Source organism: Conger conger, chromosome 12 (assembly GCF_963514075.1).
Source record: "Conger conger chromosome 12, fConCon1.1, whole genome shotgun sequence".
Classification (NCBI taxonomy): Eukaryota; Metazoa; Chordata; class Actinopteri; order Anguilliformes; family Congridae; genus Conger; species Conger conger.
Genome location: NC_083771.1, coordinates 1,963,118 through 1,978,627, shown reverse-complemented (window position 1 = coordinate 1,978,627; position 15,510 = coordinate 1,963,118). Strand labels below are relative to the sequence as shown.

The following is a 15,510-nucleotide window of genomic DNA, read 5'->3' as shown; positions in this document are numbered from 1 at the left end:
TTTCGCTCGGGTTTCTCTTCAGCACGCACAAATCTTTCGCCTTTTACTAAAGATTTCCGTGGAGAGGAACGCACCTGAGTTTGTGCTATTTTTGGATGCTCCGTCCACAGGACGGGGCAACTTCGAACGGTTTAAGGACAGACGGCAATGTGCGACAGGTATGCGGGTTGCTTGCGAGTCGCCGACTTGCTCGTTTCTGGCTTATCGCCTGCTTGCCGCGTGCGATCGATGCCCCGCTCGCTAAATAGCTTTGGTCGCTGCCTAGAGAGCAGCTATTCGGTAAGTAACTCGGTAGTAAGTACGTCACAGCGTACTCGGTATGTGTTGAGTGTTTTTGGCGGCTGTGCCTGCCAGTGGAGGACAGTGGATCTTGGTGGGAGGAGCCAGCTGAGTCCGGTCGTTACGGTAGCTCGCCGACCGGCCAGTCAGTGCGTGCGCAGGGTTCTTGGGAAGGCGGGGAGGGGGGCCGGCTCCTGGGCCAGGTGGCGTCTTCCCCCGAGCGCGGTCCGGGGCCACCGGGAGGGCGCCGTCGGCAGGGGCCAGTTTGCGGTTATCGCTTCTCGGCCTTTTGGCTAAGATCAAGGGTAAGAGTCATGATGGTTCATGGTTCCCCTTGGGTCTCTGCCTTAGGCCTGGAGCTTGCCAGATCGGCTCTCAAGCCAGGCTTCGGCCTGGTGGTGAGGAGCGATCGGGGGGTTTTATTTTTTTCCCTCCTTATTGTATAGTTAGGACCCTACGGGGCTAGAGTAATACCCTACGGGGTTTGAGTTGTACCCTACGGGGTTTGAGTGAATACCCTACGGGGTTTAGCGGATTGGATTTATGGCTAAACGGGAATTTGGATTTGGACGGGGATTGATTTGGAGAGTGATTTGGATATGGTTGCCATTGTATATATGTATATAAGGAGTAGTTTAGAGGAGATTTAGTAAAAAAATAGGTAAAACTCTGAGCCAACGCTAAGGCCTTGACTCAGAGCTTCACCACAAAAAAAAAAAAAAAAAAAAAAATCTGTTCTTATCAGTTTAATATCTGATACGTCCCCTATCAGGGGACTATATATTAAACGGATTTTTGGCACAGGGAGTCGGAGAAGGAGCTTGCTCCGTCCGCTTCAAGCATCGACCCGTTATTGCAGTGCGTTCGGGAACGGTGCGCCTCTCCAAGTTTTGTGCAAAAAAAGGTTGTGTTTTGTTGTCCTTTACTAGGTGGGTGGGTTGCCCTGTTCTTCCCCCTTTTTGTTTGTTTGTTTGTTTGTTTGTTTTTTTTTGTATGTATGTAAATTGTGTTGTAAATAGGGTGAATATGTGCCCTTGTTGTAAGTGTGCTTGCCTCTGTTTTTTAGCAAAATGATGTAGTTTTCTGTGCGGGACGTAACTGTTTGTTGTCATTGCGCTGTCTCGCTTTTCCCACCTTCCCTCTCGGATTGTCTGTCCGGCCGGCTGGCGGCAGTGGCAACCCCGGGTCAGTGGGAGTGGCTGGGAAGGGGGCCGGAGGCGCCTGGTGCGCTGAAAGGTCACATTTCGCTCGGGTTTCTCTTCAGCACGCACAAATCTTTCGCCTTTTACTAAAGATTTCCGTGGAGAGGAACGCACCTGAGTTTGTGCTATTTTTGGATGCTCCGTCCACAGGACGGGGCAACTTCGAACGGTTTAAGGACAGACGGCAATGTGCGACAGGTATGCGGGTTGCTTGCGAGTCGCCGACTTGCTCGTTTCTGGCTTATCGCCTGCTTGCCGCGTGCGATCGATGCCCCGCTCGCTAAATAGCTTTGGTCGCTGCCTAGAGAGCAGCTATTCGGTAAGTAACTCGGTAGTAAGTACGTCACAGCGTACTCGGTATGTGTTGAGTGTTTTTGGCGGCTGTGCCTGCCAGTGGAGGACAGTGGATCTTGGTGGGAGGAGCCAGCTGAGTCCGGTCGTTACGGTAGCTCGCCGACCGGCCAGTCAGTGCGTGCGCAGGGTTCTTGGGAAGGCGGGGAGGGGGGCCGGCTCCTGGGCCAGGTGGCGTCTTCCCCCGAGCGCGGTCCGGGGCCACCGGGAGGGCGCCGTCGGCAGGGGCCAGTTTGCGGTTATCGCTTCTCGGCCTTTTGGCTAAGATCAAGTGTAGTATCTGTTCTTATCAAACGGAGACAAATTTCGCGATTCAGTGATTGTGCGTGTGGGACCATGGATGCTCCAGGACCGGAGATGGCAGGAGGAACCCTACGGAGGAGGAATACAATTCGGCTGCAGGTTGCAATGGAGGAGAGACGGAAGGTGGATCTGCAGTTCGTTGTAGTAAGGCTTTTTAAAGATTTTTTCAAGGTTGGAGTGGAGCGCATGTATTGTGTGCAGGACTACCCGAGTAGGGGGTTGTTTGATGTGACGCTGGACAGTGAGGGCCTGTGTCTTGAAGTTTTTGAGGCCTACAAGGAGAGGAAGGAGGCTGAAGTACTAAAGGGGATTAGCATGGAGCCGCTTTTTTCAAGTGACGTGAAGCTGGTTACCCTGCTTACTTACAACCCGTTTGTGACGGCGAGGGAGGTGGAGGTGTTTCTCGGAAGATACTGCACCGTGCTAAGGCCGGAGGTGAGGATGAGAAATCGTTTCGGGGTGTGGAACGGGAAGAGGCAGGTTCTGGTGAGGCTTAGGCCGGAAGAAAAAGCGGTGGGCGGTGTGAGGCATCTGCCTGCAGTATTTTCCATCGGGCCGGATAAAGGGTTTCTAACCTATTCCGGCCTACCTACATACTGCAGGAGGTGCCTCAAGTATGGACACATGGCAAAAGACTGCAGTTTCTTTGTGTGTTTGGCATGTGGGGAGGAAGGCCATGCGGCACGCGAGTGCCCGGCAGGAAGGAAGTGCCACCTGTGCGGGAGTGGGGAACACCTGATCCGGGACTGCCCGGCCCGGAGGCGCTCCTACGCCGAGGCAGCAGGAGGACAGCCGGCTCCCCCTGGTGGTGGGGAGGAGGAAGCGCAGGGGGAGGGGCAGCAGAGCCAGGCAGAGGAGCGGGGACGTGAGCAGGGCAGTGCTGCTTCGGCCGATGCAGCGCCTCCTGGAGGAGAGGAGGAGGAGACGCAGGCACCTGGAAGCGAGCCAGCTGGGGAACAACAGTCGGCGCAGGCGGCGCAGGGCTCAGGGGCAGCTCCTGCAGCAGAGGTGGTGGAGGAGTCGGAGCTAGAGGCCTCAGCTTCGTCGGTGCCTTCATCTGGAGAGGTGCCCCCCACCCCACACCCTCAGGGCAGGAGGGGAGAGGCGAAGGCAGGCAGGGCAGTGCCAGCCTCTGGTGGAGCAGAGGTGGGGCGGAAGGCAGAGGCAGCAGAAGAGGCGCCCCCAGAGGGAGCTTCTGCGGCGGTGCGCGCGGGGGCAGCTGGCGGTGAGGAAGGAGGCCTGGAGGGGGGGGTGAAGCGCAGCCGCACCCCCACTTGGGCGGAGGCGACGGAGGAGCTGGCAGTAGCGAGCACCAGCGGGGAGAGCGGGTCTCCAGGGCTGGGGGAAAAGAAAAAGAAGAAGAAGAAGAAGGTCAGGCTGGGCGTGGCCAGGGGGGACTTTCACTCGGACTCTGAGGACTCCCTAGGCAGGTCGAGCAGTGAGAGCCGGGTGAGGGACATGGCTTCCCCACTGTCCGAGTGTGGGTATGACGGGGGGATGGTCCAGCTGAGGCCCCCGAATGAGGTACCCTTTTTGGAGTATGAGGAGGAAGGGGGAGGGAGGTTTGGGGGGTTCAGCCTGTGATGGTGGGGTTTTAGTTTCTGTTTTGTTTGTGTCATGGCACAATATTTGAGAATAATGACGTGTAATGTGAGGGGGTTGTTAAGTGGGGAAAAGAGGAGGGGAGTTTTTCATTTTTTGTCTGCGCAGAGTTTTACGTTTTGTTTTTTGCAGGAGGTGCATCTGAGGTCCAGTGAGGACTCTCAGAAATTTACTTTGGAATGGAAGAAGGGGTTTTCTTTTTGGAGTGTGGGTGGGGCCCATTCCTCGGGGGTGGGAATTTTGGTTAGAGGGAGGGAGATAAAAATTGTGAACGTGTCCTCGTGGGTGCAGGGGCGGGTTCTTGTGGTGGACGGGGACTGGAGGGGCATAAAATTGAGGTTGGTGAATGTCTATGCTCCAGCCCATGTGCAAAGGAGAAAGGAGTTCTTTCTGTCTTTGGAACAGGTGTGTGCCACAAACAGGTTTGTAGTGATGGGGGGGGATTTTAATGTTTCGTTTGAAACACCGGATTGGTCGGTGGCACACCTGAAAGGTGTGTTAGGGAGGTTCTCCCTGAAAGATGGGTTTAGGGAGGTGTGGCCAAAGGACCCAGGGCTTACCTGGGGGAACAGCAGGGGGGCCAAGTCCCGTCTCGATTTTGTTTTTGTTCCGGGGGGGCAGAGGGTGAAGGCGGCCGAGGTGATCCCCCTTTATTTTTCGGACCACAGTGGGGTGGTGGTGACAGTGGGGTGGGATGCGCCACCCTTTGGGAGAGGGTGCTGGCGCATGAATACTCAGGTTTTAGAGGAGGAGGCCTTTTGCGTGCGCTTCAGGGAAGCGTACGCAGGGTGGGCAAAGCTGAAGCCTTTTTTTAGCTCGGCGGTGGAATGGTGGGAGGTGACGAAGGCCCGAATCAAGGCTTTTGTCATCACGTACTGCCGGGGGAAAAAAAGGAGGGAGCAGAGGTACTCCCTTAGGCTGCAGAGAGAGCTGGAGGGGCTCTACGTGAGATGGAACAACGGGGGGGAGTTTGACGAGGGGAGGTGGGAGGCCTTAAAGGCAGAGCTTAAGAGTATGCATGAGGACAAGGCACGCTCCCTGGCTTTTAGGAGCCAAGGAGAGAAATACGAGGAGGATGAGACCTGCTCCTCGTATTTCTTCCAGAGGGTGAGGGCGATGAGGGCAAAGAGGGTGATGGAAGGGCTGAGGGGGGAGGACGGGAGGGTGCATAGAGGAACGCAGGAGATGCTAAAGGTGGCCTCCCGCTACTACTCGCTCCTCTTCGGGGAAAGGGAGGTGGACAGGAGTGCCTCCGAGCGTTTTCTGGGCTTGGTGGAGGAGAGGGTGCCGGAGGGAGTGAGGGCAGTACTGGAGATGCCTTTCAGCTCGGAGGAGCTGAAAAAGGCACTCTCCGGGATGAAGGGAGGGAAGGTCCCGGGGAAGGATGGGCTTCCCAAGGAATTTTATTTTAAATTCTGGGAGCTGGTGGGCCGGGATTTTTTAGAGGTCGTTCGGGAGATCCACGAGAGGGGGGAGCTCGCCCCTTCGATGAAGGAGGGAGTGGTGGCCTTGCTCTATAAGAAGGGCGATGAGCTTGATTTGAACAACTGGCGCCCGATAACACTTCTGGGCGTCGACTATAAGCTCATCGCCCGGGCACTGGCGGGCAGGCTGAGGTTGGCCATGCCATTCCTGGTGGGGGAGGACCAGACCTGTGGGGTGGAGGGCAGGTCCGTAACATGGAACCTCCAGCTCACGAGGGACGTTTTTTGTTGGGTGGAGGAGAGGAACCTACCGTTGATTTTTGTTTCCCTAGACATGGAGAAGGCTTTCGACAGGGTCAGCCATGGGTTTTTGTTTGGGGTTTTGGCGCGCTTGGGCTTTGGGGTGGGGTTTTTGAGGTGGCTGCAGCTCCTGTATAAAGGGGTAGGGAGTAGGGTAGGGGTCAACGGGTTTTTGGGGGAGATGGTGGGGCAGAAGGGGGGGGTAAGGCAGGGTTGCCCTTTGTCACCGCTCCTCTTCGTGCTTTACATAGAGCCGATGGCCGAGGCAGTGCGGAGGGACGGAGGGATAAGAGGGGTCCCAATGCCAGGAGCAGGGGGGGAGAGCGTGAAGGCAGGGCTGTACGCAGACGATGTCTGTCTGTTTTTGGAGGGGGACGGGAGTGTGCGGAGGGCAATGGAGGTGGTGGGGGACTTTGCCAGGGGGGCGGGGGCTTCTGTTAACCTGGCAAAGTCCACCATGAAGTATTTAGGGGCGTGGAAGGGTAGAAGGGATGGACAGTGTGGGCTGCAGGTAAGTATAGGGCCAGTGAGGGTCCTGGGGGTAGAGTTTGGAGAGGGAGACAGGCGGGACGCAGTGAGGAACTGGGAGAGGAGGGTGGCGGGTGTGAAGACCAAGTTAGGCCTCTGGTCAACACGCCGGCTCACACTGTCCGGGAGGGTGTTAGCGGTAAAGGCCGACATTTTTCCGTTTTTAGTTTATTTGTCGTATGTTTTTCCTTTGCCCGTGCGGCTTAAGAGGGAGCTGGTGCGGGCGGTGTTCAAGTTTTTGTGGGGGGGGGGTTACGAGTATATAAGGAGAGAGGTAATGTATATGGCGGTGGAGGAGGGAGGGAGGGATGTGTTACATGTTCCGCTTAAGTTAGATGTGTTGTTTTTTTGTAATTTGTGTGTTTCCTTGGTTTCCCCGGTTTGTCATAAGTTTCAGTATTTTGTTCGTTTTTGGTTTTCGTCCTGTGTGCGGTTTTTGGTGGGGTGGGACAACAGGGTGCCGAGGGGGCAGGTGGCCCCTGCGCATTATGTGCAGGTGGGGCACTGGGCCAAGAGGCACAAGGAGTGTGCAGACAAGGGGCTGGTGCTGCAGCACAGGGCCCTGTACAAGGCCTTAAAGGCTCGGCTGAGGCCTGTGGGGGGGACAGGAGTGCCGGTGGGGCGGGAGGTCTGGGCGGCGATCCAGCCAAAGGGCCTGGAGAACCGCCTAAGGGACCTGAACTGGCTGGTGGCCTACGGGAGGCTGCCAGTGAGGGACGTCCTGTACCGGCACGGGCTGACTCAGAACAGGTTCTGTCCCAGGGAGGGCTGTGGGAGGGAGGAAGAGACCGTGGCCCATGTCTTCTGGGGCTGCCCCTTTGCCCAGGAGGTGTGGCAGCTGATGGGGAGGAGGTACAGGAGGGTAAGGGGGGTGACACGGGAGGGAGTGTTTTTTGGAGAGGGGTTGGGGAGGGAGAAGGGGAGGGCCAGGTTTCAGACGCTGCTGCTGCTGAGCCTGGCGAAGCAGAAGCTGTGGGGGGCGCGGGGGGAGAGGGGGGCGGTGAAGACGGGGTGGACAGGGAGGGGGGTGGTGCGGATGGTGGAGGCGGAGGTGGAGCGGCGCTTCGGATGGGAGGTGCTGAGCTGGGGATTCCACGCTGCATGGGAGCGATGGAAGGGGGTGATATAAGGGTTTTTGAGGGGTTTGGTTGTGGTTCTGCTTTTGTTTCTGTTCTTGGTTGTGTTGCTGGTTTCTGTTCTGTTTTTGTTTGTATTGAAATGTGTTTGTACAGTGGGAATGTGTTGGGACTTTAGGGGAGGGGGTGGTTTTGAGTTTACTTTTGTCAAGACGATGTGATTTGGGTTTTGTTGTTCAGTGTTGTAAGGGAATGTGATGTGTAATGTGTTTGGTGCGGACCAATAAATTAATTTAAATACAAAAAAAAATCTGTTCTTATCAGTTTAATATCTGATACGTCCCCTATCAGGGGACTATATATTAAACGGATTTTTGGCACAGGGAGTCGGAGAAGGAGCTTGCTCCGTCCGCTTCAAGCATCGACCCGTTATTGCAGTGCGTTCGGGAACGGTGCGCCTCTCCAAGTTTTGTGCAAAAAAAGGTTGTGTTTTGTTGTCCTTTACTAGGTGGGTGGGTTGCCCTGTTCTTCCCCCTTTTTGTTTGTTTGTTTGTTTGTTTGTTTTTTTTTGTATGTATGTAAATTGTGTTGTAAATAGGGTGAATATGTGCCCTTGTTGTAAGTGTGCTTGCCTCTGTTTTTTAGCAAAATGATGTAGTTTTCTGTGCGGGACGTAACTGTTTGTTGTCATTGCGCTGTCTCGCTTTTCCCACCTTCCCTCTCGGATTGTCTGTCCGGCCGGCTGGCGGCAGTGGCAACCCCGGGTCAGTGGGAGTGGCTGGGAAGGGGGCCGGAGGCGCCTGGTGCGCTGAAAGGTCACATTTCGCTCGGGTTTCTCTTCAGCACGCACAAATCTTTCGCCTTTTACTAAAGATTTCCGTGGAGAGGAACGCACCTGAGTTTGTGCTATTTTTGGATGCTCCGTCCACAGGACGGGGCAACTTCGAACGGTTTAAGGACAGACGGCAATGTGCGACAGGTATGCGGGTTGCTTGCGAGTCGCCGACTTGCTCGTTTCTGGCTTATCGCCTGCTTGCCGCGTGCGATCGATGCCCCGCTCGCTAAATAGCTTTGGTCGCTGCCTAGAGAGCAGCTATTCGGTAAGTAACTCGGTAGTAAGTACGTCACAGCGTACTCGGTATGTGTTGAGTGTTTTTGGCGGCTGTGCCTGCCAGTGGAGGACAGTGGATCTTGGTGGGAGGAGCCAGCTGAGTCCGGTCGTTACGGTAGCTCGCCGACCGGCCAGTCAGTGCGTGCGCAGGGTTCTTGGGAAGGCGGGGAGGGGGGCCGGCTCCTGGGCCAGGTGGCGTCTTCCCCCGAGCGCGGTCCGGGGCCACCGGGAGGGCGCCGTCGGCAGGGGCCAGTTTGCGGTTATCGCTTCTCGGCCTTTTGGCTAAGATCAAGTGTAGTATCTGTTCTTATCAGTTTAATATCTGATACGTCCCCTATCAGGGGACTATATATTAAACGGATTTTTGGCACAGGGAGTCGGAGAAGGAGCTTGCTCCGTCCGCTTCAAGCATCGACCCGTTATTGCAGTGCGTTCGGGAACGGTGCGCCTCTCCAAGTTTTGTGCAAAAAAAGGTTGTGTTTTGTTGTCCTTTACTAGGTGGGTGGGTTGCCCTGTTCTTCCCCCTTTTTGTTTGTTTGTTTGTTTGTTTGTTTTTTTTTGTATGTATGTAAATTGTGTTGTAAATAGGGTGAATATGTGCCCTTGTTGTAAGTGTGCTTGCCTCTGTTTTTTAGCAAAATGATGTAGTTTTCTGTGCGGGACGTAACTGTTTGTTGTCATTGCGCTGTCTCGCTTTTCCCACCTTCCCTCTCGGATTGTCTGTCCGGCCGGCTGGCGGCAGTGGCAACCCCGGGTCAGTGGGAGTGGCTGGGAAGGGGGCCGGAGGCGCCTGGTGCGCTGAAAGGTCACATTTCGCTCGGGTTTCTCTTCAGCACGCACAAATCTTTCGCCTTTTACTAAAGATTTCCGTGGAGAGGAACGCACCTGAGTTTGTGCTATTTTTGGATGCTCCGTCCACAGGACGGGGCAACTTCGAACGGTTTAAGGACAGACGGCAATGTGCGACAGGTATGCGGGTTGCTTGCGAGTCGCCGACTTGCTCGTTTCTGGCTTATCGCCTGCTTGCCGCGTGCGATCGATGCCCCGCTCGCTAAATAGCTTTGGTCGCTGCCTAGAGAGCAGCTATTCGGTAAGTAACTCGGTAGTAAGTACGTCACAGCGTACTCGGTATGTGTTGAGTGTTTTTGGCGGCTGTGCCTGCCAGTGGAGGACAGTGGATCTTGGTGGGAGGAGCCAGCTGAGTCCGGTCGTTACGGTAGCTCGCCGACCGGCCAGTCAGTGCGTGCGCAGGGTTCTTGGGAAGGCGGGGAGGGGGGCCGGCTCCTGGGCCAGGTGGCGTCTTCCCCCGAGCGCGGTCCGGGGCCACCGGGAGGGCGCCGTCGGCAGGGGCCAGTTTGCGGTTATCGCTTCTCGGCCTTTTGGCTAAGATCAAGTGTAGTATCTGTTCTTATCAGTTTAATATCTGATACGTCCCCTATCAGGGGACTATATATTAAACGGATTTTTGGCACAGGGAGTCGGAGAAGGAGCTTGCTCCGTCCGCTTCAAGCATCGACCCGTTATTGCAGTGCGTTCGGGAACGGTGCGCCTCTCCAAGTTTTGTGCAAAAAAAGGTTGTGTTTTGTTGTCCTTTACTAGGTGGGTGGGTTGCCCTGTTCTTCCCCCTTTTTGTTTGTTTGTTTGTTTGTTTGTTTTTTTTTGTATGTATGTAAATTGTGTTGTAAATAGGGTGAATATGTGCCCTTGTTGTAAGTGTGCTTGCCTCTGTTTTTTAGCAAAATGATGTAGTTTTCTGTGCGGGACGTAACTGTTTGTTGTCATTGCGCTGTCTCGCTTTTCCCACCTTCCCTCTCGGATTGTCTGTCCGGCCGGCTGGCGGCAGTGGCAACCCCGGGTCAGTGGGAGTGGCTGGGAAGGGGGCCGGAGGCGCCTGGTGCGCTGAAAGGTCACATTTCGCTCGGGTTTCTCTTCAGCACGCACAAATCTTTCGCCTTTTACTAAAGATTTCCGTGGAGAGGAACGCACCTGAGTTTGTGCTATTTTTGGATGCTCCGTCCACAGGACGGGGCAACTTCGAACGGTTTAAGGACAGACGGCAATGTGCGACAGGTATGCGGGTTGCTTGCGAGTCGCCGATGAGCCGAGCCGACTTGCTCGTTTCTGGCTTATCGCCCGCTCGCTAAATAGCTTTGGTCGCTGCCTAGAGAGCAGCTATTCAGTAAGTAACAGTGTACTCGGTATGTGTCGAGTGTTTTTGGCGGCTGTGCCTGCCAGTGGAGGACAGTGGATCTTGGTGGGAGGAGCCAGCTGAGTCCGGTCGTTACGGTAGCTCGCCGACCGGCCAGTCAGTGCGTGCGCAGGGTTCTTGGGAAGGCGGGGAGGGGGGCCGGCTCCTGGGCCAGGTGGCGTCTTCCCCCGAGCGCGGTCCGGGGCCACCGGGAGGGCGCCGTCGGCAGGGGCCAGTTTGTGGTTATCGCTTCTCGGCCTTTTGGCTAAGATCAAGGGTAAGATCCATGATGGTTCATGGATCCCCTAGGGTCTCTGCCGGAGGTCTGGAGCGTACTCCACCTGCTCTCAAGCCAGGCTTCGGCCTGGTGGTGAGGAGCGATCGGGGGTTTTTTAGGTTCCCCCTGATAGACTAGTACCCTTCGGGGTTAGAAATGTACCCTTCGGGGCCTGAATTGAACCCTTCGGGGTTATCTGATTGGATTTATTGCTACTGGAAATTGGATTTGGATATGGATTGACTTGGATTTTAATTCGGACAACGGCGTTGTTGTACATATGTGAATAGGCTTACTTAGAGTAGATTTAATAATAAAAAGGTAAAACTCTTAGCCAACGCTAATGCCTTGACTTTGAGCTTCACCACAAAAAAAAAAAAAAAAAAAAAAAAAAAAAAAAAAATCTGTTCTTATCAGTTTAATATCTGATACGTCCCCTATCAGGGGACTATATATTAAACGGATTTTTGGCACAGGGAGTCGGAGAAGGAGCTTGCTCCGTCCGCTTCAAGCATCGACCCGTTATTGCAGTGCGTTCGGGAACGGTGCGCCTCTCCAAGTTTTGTGCAAAAAAAGGTTGTGTTTTGTTGTCCTTTACTAGGTGGGTGGGTTGCCCTGTTCTTCCCCCTTTTTGTTTGTTTGTTTGTTTGTTTGTTTTTTTTTGTATGTATGTAAATTGTGTTGTAAATAGGGTGAATATGTGCCCTTGTTGTAAGTGTGCTTGCCTCTGTTTTTTAGCAAAATGATGTAGTTTTCTGTGCGGGACGTAACTGTTTGTTGTCATTGCGCTGTCTCGCTTTTCCCACCTTCCCTCTCGGATTGTCTGTCCGGCCGGCTGGCGGCAGTGGCAACCCCGGGTCAGTGGGAGTGGCTGGGAAGGGGGCCGGAGGCGCCTGGTGCGCTGAAAGGTCACATTTCGCTCGGGTTTCTCTTCAGCACGAATTAACCTGTTGCCTACCACTGGCTTGCTAGTGGTAGACAAGGGGTTTTCGGCTGTTCCTTGAGAGGCTTCTCAGAGCTTGTGTCCCTTCTCTCTCTCCCTTTTTCCTCCCTTTCTTGGTTCCTTCGCCCCTCTCTTTTTTCCACCTGGTTTTTCCTCCTAACCTGACGGGCTGCGAGTTCCGTTCCCAGTACGTGGCTTGACCGCGGCTGGTGCGGGCTCGCAGTTCACGGACCACCCCCGGAACAGCTGTACCTGGAGCGAGGAGAGAGTACCAGTGGCTTGACCGCGGCCCTCTCTGACCTCCAGGTACCCCAGGGCCTGTTGGGAGGAACCAACCAGGTGGCTGGAGAGAAGGAGCGAGGGAGCTGATCCAGGAACTGCGGAGGGAGCTGCCGTTGCCAGAGCCTGCCACCAGAGGGAGCCGGACCCGGAGGAGCCTCGAGGATCCAGAGAGCCAGCCAGGAAGCCCGGGACTCCACCATCCTTTCCTGGACTGAGGCGGCGACGAGGATCCTCGAGAGCCAGCCAGCGGAGGCAGAGACTCGCCTGGAGGTCACCCTGCCAGAAGACTCCCGCCATCCGGAGGACGAGCTCCACTGCTGCAGAACGCTTTTCTGCCGGAAGCCAGAGGCGAGTACAAGAGCTGCCCGGAGAGAACGCCCGGAAGGGCTGCTCTCCGGGCCTGTACCAGCCTTGCTGGGCCTTCGCCGGTTGCTCTCTCTGCCTCTGGGTTTTCAGGCCCTGCAGCAGATCCAGCGGAACCCCTCCGGAGGACGAGGCGTGCGGAGCAGGCAGAAAGGGGGATCCGTGGACCTCCCCCCAGAAGACGGCGGCGCCCTTTGGATCCGGACCTGCTCACTGTGTACCGGACCAACGCTTGGCGCTCCCCACCGGAAGGGAGGTTCACTAGCGGCAGGGGAGCTGAATCATCGGCCCCCCTTGCATGTTCGGTCCCCCTGGGACAGGCCATCAACCTCAGGCGTTTCTTGTTTCTCTGCCTACAGCTGGACTCCGGCCCCCAGCAGGAATGGCGACGGCGGCTCAGCCAGGTGTGCGGCGCCACAATGCCGTCCGGCTAACCCTCCTGAACAGCGGAGAGGGGGGCAGCAGCGACAGGGTAGGCCCCCTGGTGGAGCAAGGGGCGAATGGCGCAGCTGTGGAGGGCGCCACCGAGCCAGCGTCCACTAGGGGGGGAACCAATGCTGCTGCCCCAACAGCCAACAGCCAGAGGAGAGTGACAGGTATGACCCGCCTGGAGTTTAGCCGGGCAGTGCTTCAGCGAGCCATGGGCTTCGTGCCAGGCGACCTGAACTGCCTGGTGAAGGTTCCAGGCAACGCTGACATTTTTGAAATTAGCTTTAAAAACGCTAATGTCCTGGAGAGGTTCTGGAACCTCTATAGAGAGGGGAAGGACAGGTCTCCCCTTAACAACTTTCAAGTTGAGCCCCTGTCCGACACGGAAAGCAAAGTGGTCACTGTGCAGTTTTTTAATGAAACTGTACAGGACCACGATGTGAGTACGTGGTTGGGCAGGTATGGCCAAGTTAAATCTGAAGCCAGGAGGGTCCTGGATGAGGATGGAGTCTGGACCGGGGCCAGGAAATGGCTGGTCCAGCTCAAGCCTGACCCCTCTGCAGTGGGGGGGGTATGTCACATCCCCAGCACCATCACGCTGGGGAGACACCGGGGCGTGGTGTTTTATTACGGCATGCCCAAGCTGTGCAGGAACTGCGGCGAGTTAGGTCACTTGGCCGCAGCCTGCACAGTGGTCAAGTGCAAGTCGTGTGGCGGTGAGCACGAGACCAGGGCGTGCCGTGACCCGAGGCCCTGTAATCTTTGCGGGGTGAGGGGGCATCTCTTCCGGGATTGCCCCCTCTCGTACGCGAACAGGGCCCGGAGCACCGCGCCCCCACCACCGTCAATGACTGCCCCCCCTCCCCCACCCCACCCTACCCCCACACCACGCATCAGAGCACCCACTCCCCCTTTTCCCCAGCCTGACAGCCTAACCCCCACAACACAAACACTACCAATCCTTCCCTGCAGCACAACACCGGCAACCCCCACCTCAACAGCACCCCCTGTTACCCAACCCTCTGTCATCACAGTAAAAGAGGAGCCTGACTCTGACACCCCCATTGTGGTGGAGGGGTCAGACTCCTCATCTGCAGAATCGGACACAAATTCCATCACCCCGTGGCAAAAACCGAAACGAAAGGGGAAAAGAATTCGATCACCCACAACAGCCAAACCGCAAAATACACCCAGCCAGCCTCCAAACCCAGCAATAACACGCCAACCGATCAACGCCAAAAGACAAACAGTACAATCTAACAAAAAACCGGTACACAGTCCCAAATCTTTCGCCAGGCCTAATACCCTTCCCAAACCTCCCACCCATCCACCAAAATCAGTACATTACAAGGAAAACCTACAAAACATCGGCACACTTCACCCCCACTCCATCAGGGACCAGCCAGCCCCCGGTCCGGACTCTCAAAGGGAGGCGACAACATCCCCCTCCTCCCAGGCCCTCCTAGGCCCGGGGGGGAGGCCTGGGGCAAAAACAACCACTCCCACCTCTCCAGGACGGAACCTCCCAGGCAGTCAGGAGGGGAGACCCATGGGAGAACATGGTCAGGGGGTGAGTAGGCGCCACAATAACCCGGATACAATTTTCAACACAATAAATCAAATTTGTCAGAATATGGCTAACAGCCATACTGGATCACCAGACACCCAAAAACAATAAAATATCATGGCATACAACTTTACACTTACCACACTTAACACCCGCAGTATCAGACACCCCGATAAACGCACCACCGTTTTCTCCATTCTGTCACAGATCCCCTCAGACGTCGTCCTGCTCCAGGAATGTGGGATTCCGTTTCGGGAGTGGGATGGCGTTCTGGGGGAGGAATGGAGAATGGGAGACTCTCTCTGGTCTGGCTCAAACATCGCCAGAGCTGATGGGGTCGGCACGTTGATGAAAAATCCCTATGCAAAAATAACAGCACACAGCATTGTGGAGAGTGGGCGAATCCTCGTCACCGATCTCGAGGTCGGGGGTTCCCCACTCAGGGTCATCAACGTGTACGGTCCCACCAGCGTGGCCGAGAGAGTCTCCCTATTCACTAAACTACCACCACTGTTACACTGCACGATGCCCGTCGTCGTAGGGGGAGACTTCAACTGTGTTTTAAGAGATGAGGACCGCAGCAAACCAAGGCCGGATCGCTCCGGCACCCTGCTGCGGTCCCTCATCGAGGATTTCTCCCTCTGCGACGCCGGGGGCGCCTCTCCTCCCCAACACACTTTTGTGAACTCCTCTGGCTCCTCCTCATCCAGAATTGACATGTTTCTGCTCTCCCCAGGCCTGAGGGTGCACAGCTATTCCACCAAGGCGGTGCACTTCTCGGACCACCACATGGTAACCGTGTCCCTGGTCTGGGAGAAATCTATAACCGTGGGTAAGGGGCTCTGGCGGATGAATATCAGCCATCTCCAAGACCCCCAGGTGCGTCTCTCCTTCTCGAGAAGATACCTGGAGTGGGTGAGTCTGAAACATCTCTTTGACTCCCCGGTGGAGTGGTGGGAGATGGTGAAGGAGCGAGTGCGGGGCTACTTCCGGGCAGTCGGGCGGAGGAAGGCGAAGGAAGGGAGGGCAGTTTTTGAACGCCACAATGCTGCCCTCCAAAGACTAAGCCTCCTCCAGTCCCGAGGCCTGGATGTTGGCAGCGAAATCGCACAAGCTCGGCAGAGCCTCACCACCCTCTACCGGGAAGAGCGGAAGAAACAGACCTTCCGCTCCAAACTCCAGGGCCTCCAGGAGGATGAGAAGTGCACGCGGTTCTTCTTCCGCAGGGCACGAACCAAGACGAATAACATCTTGTCTCTCTATAACAGCAGAGGTGTGGTGGTGT

General features: G+C 55.8%; 8 non-coding genes and 3 pseudogenes across 8 annotated transcripts; all 11 read left to right on the top strand.

The window, feature by feature from the left end:
• Positions 1-2: 2 nt before the first annotated feature.
• LOC133105761 (U5 spliceosomal RNA) lies at positions 3-119 on the top strand. The gene has a single exon (XR_009703954.1). It is a non-coding gene; the product is annotated as a U5 spliceosomal RNA (small nuclear RNA).
• An 855-nt stretch (positions 120-974) lies between these two features.
• LOC133106511 (U2 spliceosomal RNA) lies at positions 975-1,163 on the top strand. Its single transcript, XR_009704526.1, has one exon. It is a non-coding gene; the product is annotated as a U2 spliceosomal RNA (small nuclear RNA).
• Positions 1,164-1,523: 360 nt separating this feature from the next.
• LOC133105760 (U5 spliceosomal RNA) lies at positions 1,524-1,640 on the top strand. Its single transcript, XR_009703953.1, has one exon. It is a non-coding gene; the product is annotated as a U5 spliceosomal RNA (small nuclear RNA).
• A 433-nt stretch (positions 1,641-2,073) lies between these two features.
• On the top strand, positions 2,074-2,208 carry LOC133106571 (U2 spliceosomal RNA; annotated as a pseudogene).
• A 5,140-nt stretch (positions 2,209-7,348) lies between these two features.
• LOC133106432 (U2 spliceosomal RNA) lies at positions 7,349-7,528 on the top strand (annotated as a pseudogene).
• A 360-nt stretch (positions 7,529-7,888) lies between these two features.
• LOC133105759 (U5 spliceosomal RNA) lies at positions 7,889-8,005 on the top strand. Its single transcript, XR_009703952.1, has one exon. It is a non-coding gene; the product is annotated as a U5 spliceosomal RNA (small nuclear RNA).
• Positions 8,006-8,438: 433 nt separating this feature from the next.
• On the top strand, positions 8,439-8,629 carry LOC133106510 (U2 spliceosomal RNA). Its single transcript, XR_009704525.1, has one exon. It is a non-coding gene; the product is annotated as a U2 spliceosomal RNA (small nuclear RNA).
• A 360-nt stretch (positions 8,630-8,989) lies between these two features.
• On the top strand, positions 8,990-9,106 carry LOC133105758 (U5 spliceosomal RNA). The gene has a single exon (XR_009703951.1). It is a non-coding gene; the product is annotated as a U5 spliceosomal RNA (small nuclear RNA).
• A 433-nt stretch (positions 9,107-9,539) lies between these two features.
• LOC133106498 (U2 spliceosomal RNA) lies at positions 9,540-9,730 on the top strand. The gene has a single exon (XR_009704520.1). It is a non-coding gene; the product is annotated as a U2 spliceosomal RNA (small nuclear RNA).
• Positions 9,731-10,090: 360 nt separating this feature from the next.
• On the top strand, positions 10,091-10,207 carry LOC133105756 (U5 spliceosomal RNA). The gene has a single exon (XR_009703949.1). It is a non-coding gene; the product is annotated as a U5 spliceosomal RNA (small nuclear RNA).
• Positions 10,208-10,984: 777 nt separating this feature from the next.
• On the top strand, positions 10,985-11,197 carry LOC133106530 (U2 spliceosomal RNA; annotated as a pseudogene).
• Positions 11,198-15,510: the final 4,313 nt, after the last annotated feature.